The 7689-nt window shown below is 47.6% G+C and overlaps 1 pseudogene; it reads right to left on the bottom strand.

The window, feature by feature from the left end:
• Nucleotides 1-393: 393 nt before the first annotated feature.
• LOC114691570 lies at nucleotides 394-3332 on the bottom strand (annotated as a pseudogene).
• Nucleotides 3333-7689: the final 4357 nt, after the last annotated feature.

Raw genomic sequence — 7689 nt, forward strand, 5'->3', positions numbered from 1 at the left:
ACAGGCACACATGCACATACACACAAATAAATAAATACGTGTAATTTAAAATAAAAAATTACTAAGAGTGATTCCAACTGAGTTCCTGGTGCGATTTATCCAGGGTCCTGCGGGCTAGTTGCTGGTCATCTCTCCTGCCATTCGTATAGCTGAAGTGGTATTAGAGCCAGGAGGAAGGGCAGAAGAAAGAGAAGGCAGGTTATTGTTGCCTTTAGTTAAGATATAAAATGGGCTGGGTGGAGGAAGCACATGCCTTTAACCCCAGCATTCAGGAGGCAGGTGGATCTCTGAGTTCAAGCATCCATATAGACTAACCTTTTTTTTTTTTTTTTTTTTAAGATGGAAGATAAGTTTGTAATTATATTTATGTACAGAAAACTTAGCGGTGTACATCTAATCCGATTTAGTGGCAAGGTTTTTGGCCTTTGCCTTTTCCAGTTTGGCAATCCGAGCCACAGATTTAGGACCCAGGACGTTGCCTCCCCAGTGGCGGCGGCGGATCTCATCACATCTGTCGTTGTAATTGGTCCTAACTGCTTCCACCAGCTTAGCCAGAGCACCCTTGTCCTCCGAGTTAACCTGTGTGAAGACAATAGTGGTGCATGTCTTCCTGTGGACTGGCCGCCCCAGCCTGGCCTTTCCCTTGATGATGCAGTAGGGGATCCCCATCTTTCAGCACAGGACAGGCAGGAAGACCACCAGCTCAATGGGGTCTACATCGTGGGCAATCACCACCAGCTGAGCCTTCTTGTTCTCCACCAAGGTGATGACTGTATTGACCCCACTCAGAGGACAGGTGGTCTCTTAGTTGGGACGTCCCCTTTGCCAGCAGCTTTCTTCTCAGCATGGGCCAGCAGCCTTTGCTTCTTCTCCTGCTTTGTCCCTGGCCTGTACTTGTGGGCAAGCTTAAGCAGCTGGGTAGCTGTTTGCCGGTCTAGGACCTGGGGGAACTGGTTAATGGCAGGAGGTACCTTGAGCCGCTTATAGAGGATGGCCCTTTGCTGCTGCAGCCTAATGTGGTGGGGCCATTTGAGGAAGGGTGTGAGATCTCTTTTGGGCTGGATGTCCTGCCCAATGCCGAAGTTCTTAGGCCCTTTCTCAAACAAAGGATTCACCACCTTTTTGGCCTCCTGTTTCTTCATGATGGCGGGCCTGGGGCCACCTTCTTCCTCTTGGCCTTCAATCCCTTGGGCGTCTTGCTCGGCTGGAGGAGAGAGAAAGAAAAAGGAATTGTGGGTCATATGTAAGGGCCACAGAGATCTAGACTAGTCTCTTCTGTCAAGAGAAACACATTTTTGTCTCCAAGCCCTTGGTCAACCTCACTGGTGCTGGACATCATGGAAAAGGATCTGGGGCCAGGGAGATAGCTTGATAGGCAAATTGCTTTCCTGGAAAGCATGGGGTCCTGAGCTGGCCCCCAGCATCCGCGTAAAAAGTTGGGTGTGGTGCTTCCTGTTTATAGTCTCAGTATAGGGAGACAAAATTGGGTGCATCTGAATCTTGGGGCTCACTGGCCAGCCAGTATAGGCTAATTGTTGAGTTTGGGGCCAGTGAGTGACCCAGTCTCAAAAAACAAGGTGGAGCCTGGTGATGGTGGTGGCGCACACCTTTAATCCCAGCACTCTGGAAGCAGAGGCAGGCAGATCTCTGTGAGTTCGAGGCCAGCTGGTCTACAGAGTGAGTTCCAGGACAGCCAGGGCTACAAAGAGAAACCCTGTCTCAAAAAACCAATATATATATTATACCAATATATATACATATTTTGTGTGTGTGTGTACATGCGTGTGTTTGGAAGTTGCCCCCCCCCATCACATCTATGGCAATCCATCGCCAAGCCCTAGGCATGGGGCCCCATAAGCTGCAAAGCTGGGGGAGCTGCTGTCTGTCTAGGCAACCATCCAAGGCTCAGAGAAAGCGGGTGAAGACAAAGGGGCATGGGGAGGGCAGAGACAGAAGTGGAGTGTCTGCCACACTTTCATATGTCATTTTTTAGAGACACTTCGATCTCATCTTGCTCATTTATAAAAAAGAGGCGTAATAATGTTCACTTTATGGGGTGGTTGTGAGTATTGACCAAGATAATGTCTGTACATCATGCCTGGCCTTTAGAAAGACTGTTAATAAATGTTGGTGTCCTTTTGCTATACCGCCACATGGTAAGTGTCTAGACAGTTCCTCATGACACGCTTGACCTATTTTTTTCTTTCTGAGGTACATTCATTATTGAATTATAGTTGGTCCCTCTATATCTGCAGGCTCACATCCCAGGATCCAACCAAGTGCAGATTGAACAGGCACATTTCTCTTGGCACTATTACCTAATAATAATAAGCATTTACATAGCATTTACATTGTATTGGGTATTACAGGTAATCTAGAGATGATTTAAGGAATTCTAGAGGATATGTGCAGGTTATATGGAAATGCCATGGCATTTTGTATAAAGGATTGGAGCATCCACAGGTTTTTGGCATCTGTGATCACAAAGCTGTGTATGAAATTAGAAAATCACACACATTCATTTTTCTCTTTCCTCTGCCGCTATGAGTTCTTTCGTGGCAGAGGCTGTAACTCACACAACCTTGCTCTCCCGGCATGCCCCTCACCTGGTCTTCTACCTGCAGTTGCTGAGTAAACACATGGGTGGAGAAGAGGCGAGCCTTTCTTGTTCATTAGACTCTGAACTTCTTTGTATAGATGGGGTGGGTTGTATCGATGACCTTGAGGCAGATAAATCAATCTTCATTCTCGGGTTGAGGTCCCCAAAGATGGCACAGTGTAGGACATAGACATTCTCAACCCTGGGCTTTGCAGCCAGGAAAGAGTAGGACCTGAGGCCAGAGACTCTGCCCAGAACACATGTCACAATGTCGGGTTCACCACCACTGTGATCCTGTGCTCTTTCCCTGACTGCTTCAGTGAGAACCACTCCTCTGTGGATGGTTCTAGACAAAGTGTAGTTTAAAGAGACTGACAGCCGGCAGAGGCAGAAGGAAGCAATCTCAAAGATCAACAGTGTTTGGATTCTGGATACTGTCCTCCTGTACATTCTGGTCATTTGGTTTGGATGTGGGGATGAAAATCCTGCATTCTGCCTTATGAAACTGGGTTACATTTTGTTGGTGACAGGCCAGCTGGCCTGAGAGGTGTGTTGCCATGGCAAACAGTAAGGTCACTTCGTGGTTGCTCGCTTGACCCAAGCTTGTTATGTCTAGACCTCCATGCTGGGGGATGACCGCACCCTGGAAGAGGTTCTCCGACTCCCCAGACTGCTGGATTGTCCCGTTTTCTCCAGCATCCTGGACCTGGACAGGGTTTCCGACTCCTTTCATGTCCTATTCATGCCTGGCATTTCCTCCCTTTCCGTGCTCCTGAGGTTTCATGGCTCTCAACAGATGCTGTCCCCCTCCCCCATCCAAGAGGGGCCCTGGCCACAGTGACAGTAAATCCATGGCACCACTTAGGTTTAATTGGAGCACAATGAAGGATGATTAGTTTACACATCAAAGCACTGAAACAGCCCAACAAATTGGCCCCATCCCAAAGCCCCCCCCCCCCCCCAGCCCCCTAGGAGCTGGCCTTGAACTCACAGACTCTGCCTGCTGGGGCTGGGCAGCCGGCACTGAAGGCACTCTGCCGCTCAGAAGTGGAGCCCAGCGGCTTTCAGCGCTAACTGCCCCCCCACCTCCCCCACCCCCGTGCCCACTGTGGCTTTTCACTTTAAGCCTGCCCCGAGCCACGGATTGACCTTTGCCTGTAGTCAACTCTCCGTTACTTGTAGACTTGATTCTACACTCTGCCTGTCACCCAGGTCCTTTCTTTTTTTTTGACAACCCTTTTTTGCCTTCCAAGTGAGAGCTTTCCTGTTTCAGGACACCTATCAGGGGGTGAGAAAGGCAAATCAAAAGAGTGGCGGCAGGTCACGTGGCTACCAGCAGATGACTTCTTTGTTGTTTGATGAGGAAGAAGATGGGAATTATAGGTTGTGCCAGGTGTGGTGGTGTATACACGTTATCCTAGCACTTGGAAGGTGGAGGCAGGAGGGTTGTAAATTTGAGCCCAACCCGGGGCTACACATTGAGATACTCTCAAACCAAAACCAAAGAAAAACAAACCCCGTTCCCCGCAAAGATGAACTACTGCTGGGTTTCCCCTACACTATGCTTCTCGGTCCTTGGCTGACCAAGAGGCAGCGGAACTCTCCACTAGACTCTCTTTATGCTTTCTTACATCAGAGCCCTTATTGTCAGGATGTGTGGGCATGTGTGGGCATGGACATGGGCAAATGTGTGTGTAAGAGAGTGTGGGTGTGCGTGTGTGCATGCGCGTGTATGTGCATAGAGGCCAGATGTATATCTTAGGTGTTGTTCTTCAAAAGCCATCTACCTTGTTATTTGTTTGTTTGTTTGTTTTTCTACTCTACAGACCAGGCTGGCCTTAAACTCACAGAGATCCACCTGCCTCTGCCTCCCGAGTGCTGGGATTAAAGGTGTGCGCCACTACCACTTGTTTTTTGAGACTGGTTCACTCACTGGCCCCAAACTCAACAATTAGCCTATACTGGCTGGCCAAGGAGCCCCAAAATCCAAATTCACATGTTTTTGTCTGTCCATACTGAGATTATAAATACTCAGCACCATACCCAGGTTTTTAGGTGGATGCTGGGGGTCCAGCTCAGGACCCCATGCTTTCCAGGGAAGCAATTTGCCTATCAAGTTATCTCCCTGGCCCCAGATCCTTTTCCATGATGTCCAGCACCAGTGAGGCTGACCAAGGGCTTGCAGACAAAAATGTGTTTCTCTTGACAGAAAAGACTAGTCTAACTGATGATTAACTGAAAACCAATCCAAAAGTTCTTTCAATGAGCCAAACTGATATCCTGTCTTGATCCGCACATCTGCCCACCACAACAAATGATGTGTCTTTCTCCAAGTCAATGGCAGAGATGTGGATCAGGTCTCCCTCGTGGTCCATGGCCCTCAGGAATTGGTGATCTTTTCTGTCAGAAGCAAGAGGGCTGTGGCTACAGCAGGATTTCATGCAACACCAAGGCTTGGGTCTCTTTCCTGAATGACTGATGGAGGTGAAGTACCTGGTGAAACCTAGTTCCTTGGCTGTGGGGCCTTGAGGGTGGGTGGGAGTCAGCTTTACCACTGGACAGATAAAGGACTGCCGCACAGGATGGTGGGTGGGGGGTGTACCACGCCCAGACTGTGGGCTGCAAGGAAGCCCTTCCAGAGGAAGGTGACACCGCATTGTTAGCATAAAACCTGGAGCCTATTGATCTGGCTGATTAGAAAGCCTTCCAAGGCACTGGGATAATTAGCACAATTTACAGAGTAGCAGTTATCAGCTTCATTGCCTAATTAACAATGTAAATATCTTTCTAAATGACATTTTATAATCACCATCAGACCCTCTAGCACTGGCCCTGCTCACTGCTGATTCTTCCCCAGATGTAGTTGGTTTTCTCCCCCTGCCTCACATGGCATTTCTGCATCACGTGCGATAAGGCGATTGGATACGCCCCACATCTCCTCATTTGTATCTTACTAGGGGTCTAGTCTGCCTTCATCTCTCCAGCCCCAAATATGCGGTCTGCCAATTGAATTGCCAATTAAAAGTACTTAATTAGACGTGAAAGGGGAGTTCTGTCGTGTTCTGGATTCTGAACTGTTTTTTATTTATGCGCTTAGCAGGATAAGTCATCTTAAATTAGCGTCACATTTTTCCCTCTGAAGAGCATGTGAGAAACGAGGCTATTAAGAGAAGGGGCTTAACACGATATTTGTGTGCACTAGTCATGGGTGCAAAGGCTCATCCCAAACGCATATGTTGCTTTGGCAAGCCAGGTTCTTCTTTATATTTACTTTATTTCCTTATCCTTTTTTTTTATGGCATTAATGTTGGCCAGAGACTATAGGACCTGTCTAATGAAGCATACGTGCAGAGAACTGGGGGAAAATTACTTTAAATTCACTTATTATTCAGACTATCAAGGACATATTAAAGATTTATTGTCTTCTGTCTGAGTTCCAGATGCGTGCAGAGGACTGGAAGTGTTGCTTGGTGGTAGAGGGCTGGCAGGCCGAAGGCTCTGGGTTCCAATCTCAGTATTTGGGAAAACAAACAAGCCAATAAAAAAACCCAGCTGGCGTCCACATCAGTCTTCTTTGGGAAGAATGCTCCAAAAGTTCCCTACCCTTCATTCCACTGGTGATGGCTTCAGTTTTTGGATTACTCTTTCTCCGTCTTTTTGTTCCGACGGAGTGCAGGATGATCACTGCAGTTGCACACCTACAAAGCCAGTAAAAAAGGCGAATGCATTTCGTGTAAACCAGTCGTATTGTATTGGTGGAGATGGAAGGGAGACAAAGATGAATTTTTGAAGAATTTGCTGTGGGTTTTAATTAGCCATCCTGCCCCGGCTCCCCATTATCATTGATTTGTGTGATAAGTGACAATTATACGTGTCATAAGTATACTCCTTTTTGCTGAAGACAAGAGATCTTATGTGTGATGCAAATAAGGGTTCTCAGAATGCTAATTTTGTAATGAGCCAATGCATTTTTCAAGGAGTTTATAGTCTAAAGGGGGAATAAAACATGTGCATAAATAATTAGAATGCAAAGTAGGAAACTGGTGTGTCCTGAGACAGTACAGAGAGAATTATAGCAAAAAAAAAAAAAAAAAAAAAGAGTGGGTAAATAAATTACAGCTGAGAGATTCAGGACAGCCTGCTTGAAGGTTGGGGGAAATTGTCGTAAAAGTGTACAGAGACCACTGGTGTGGCTTACAGATGAGAGGAACATGGGAAGAAGGCGCGGAGGTGGGACGGAAGGAAATTTAAATGGGGGAACAAGATGTTTGCTGGGGTGTTAGGTGAGTGGGCTGTGAGGGTGGGGCAGGGCTCCACCTTGGTCTTTGCTGAGCCTCGACGACGGCGAGGCTAAAACATTGCAGCACTTTCTGTAGGCTAAGGATTGATGACTGGATAGAAAGGGCCAGATCGGAAGCGTCGTCTCTTTGTCAACTCATCTCTGCCCTGCTAGCACAAAGGCAACTCTAGACCATACGGAAGTGGGAACAGGCATGGTTGTGTCCCCATGAAACTTCCTGACCACTGAGATGGGAAGTTCACGTGGTTTTCACACGTCACAAAGACCTCCTGATGTTTCTATTGTCTTTCACTAGGGAAATAGGCAGTGGGTGCAGACTGCCAGGGGCTGACTGGGAGTGAACCCAGGGAGCTGACTGGGAGTGAACCCAGGGGGCCAGAGAGCGTCATAGTCCATGCATCAAGTGGTTAGGATGGTGTGTATGGGTGCTGGTCGTCATGGCTCCATCACTGCGGTGTGCCTGGGATCAAGCTTCAGTGTGTACCCAGAAGGCATCCATGGGTGGGAGGGGTACATGCTCTTGATGAACCCTAATAGTATTTAATAATGAAAAAGGAGTACCTAAGTGAAGAATTCTAACGCGTCTCATAGGCAGAAGGGGCGTACAGTCAGTTCTGCACTAAGGAAGCCGTGAAGCTCACACTGTGGTAGGATTATACACTGATATCTTGAAACCACCTTCCCTGGTCTGAATTGGGAATTTCTGAGCAGTAGCTGGCTAATAATAACCTCCATCCATCCTTCTCCCTGAGAAGGTTCTGCGGTTTCCAGCAAATGTCATTTTGCTCTC

Source organism: Peromyscus leucopus, chromosome 8b, assembly GCF_004664715.2.
Source record: "Peromyscus leucopus breed LL Stock chromosome 8b, UCI_PerLeu_2.1, whole genome shotgun sequence".
Classification (NCBI taxonomy): Eukaryota; Metazoa; Chordata; class Mammalia; order Rodentia; family Cricetidae; genus Peromyscus; species Peromyscus leucopus.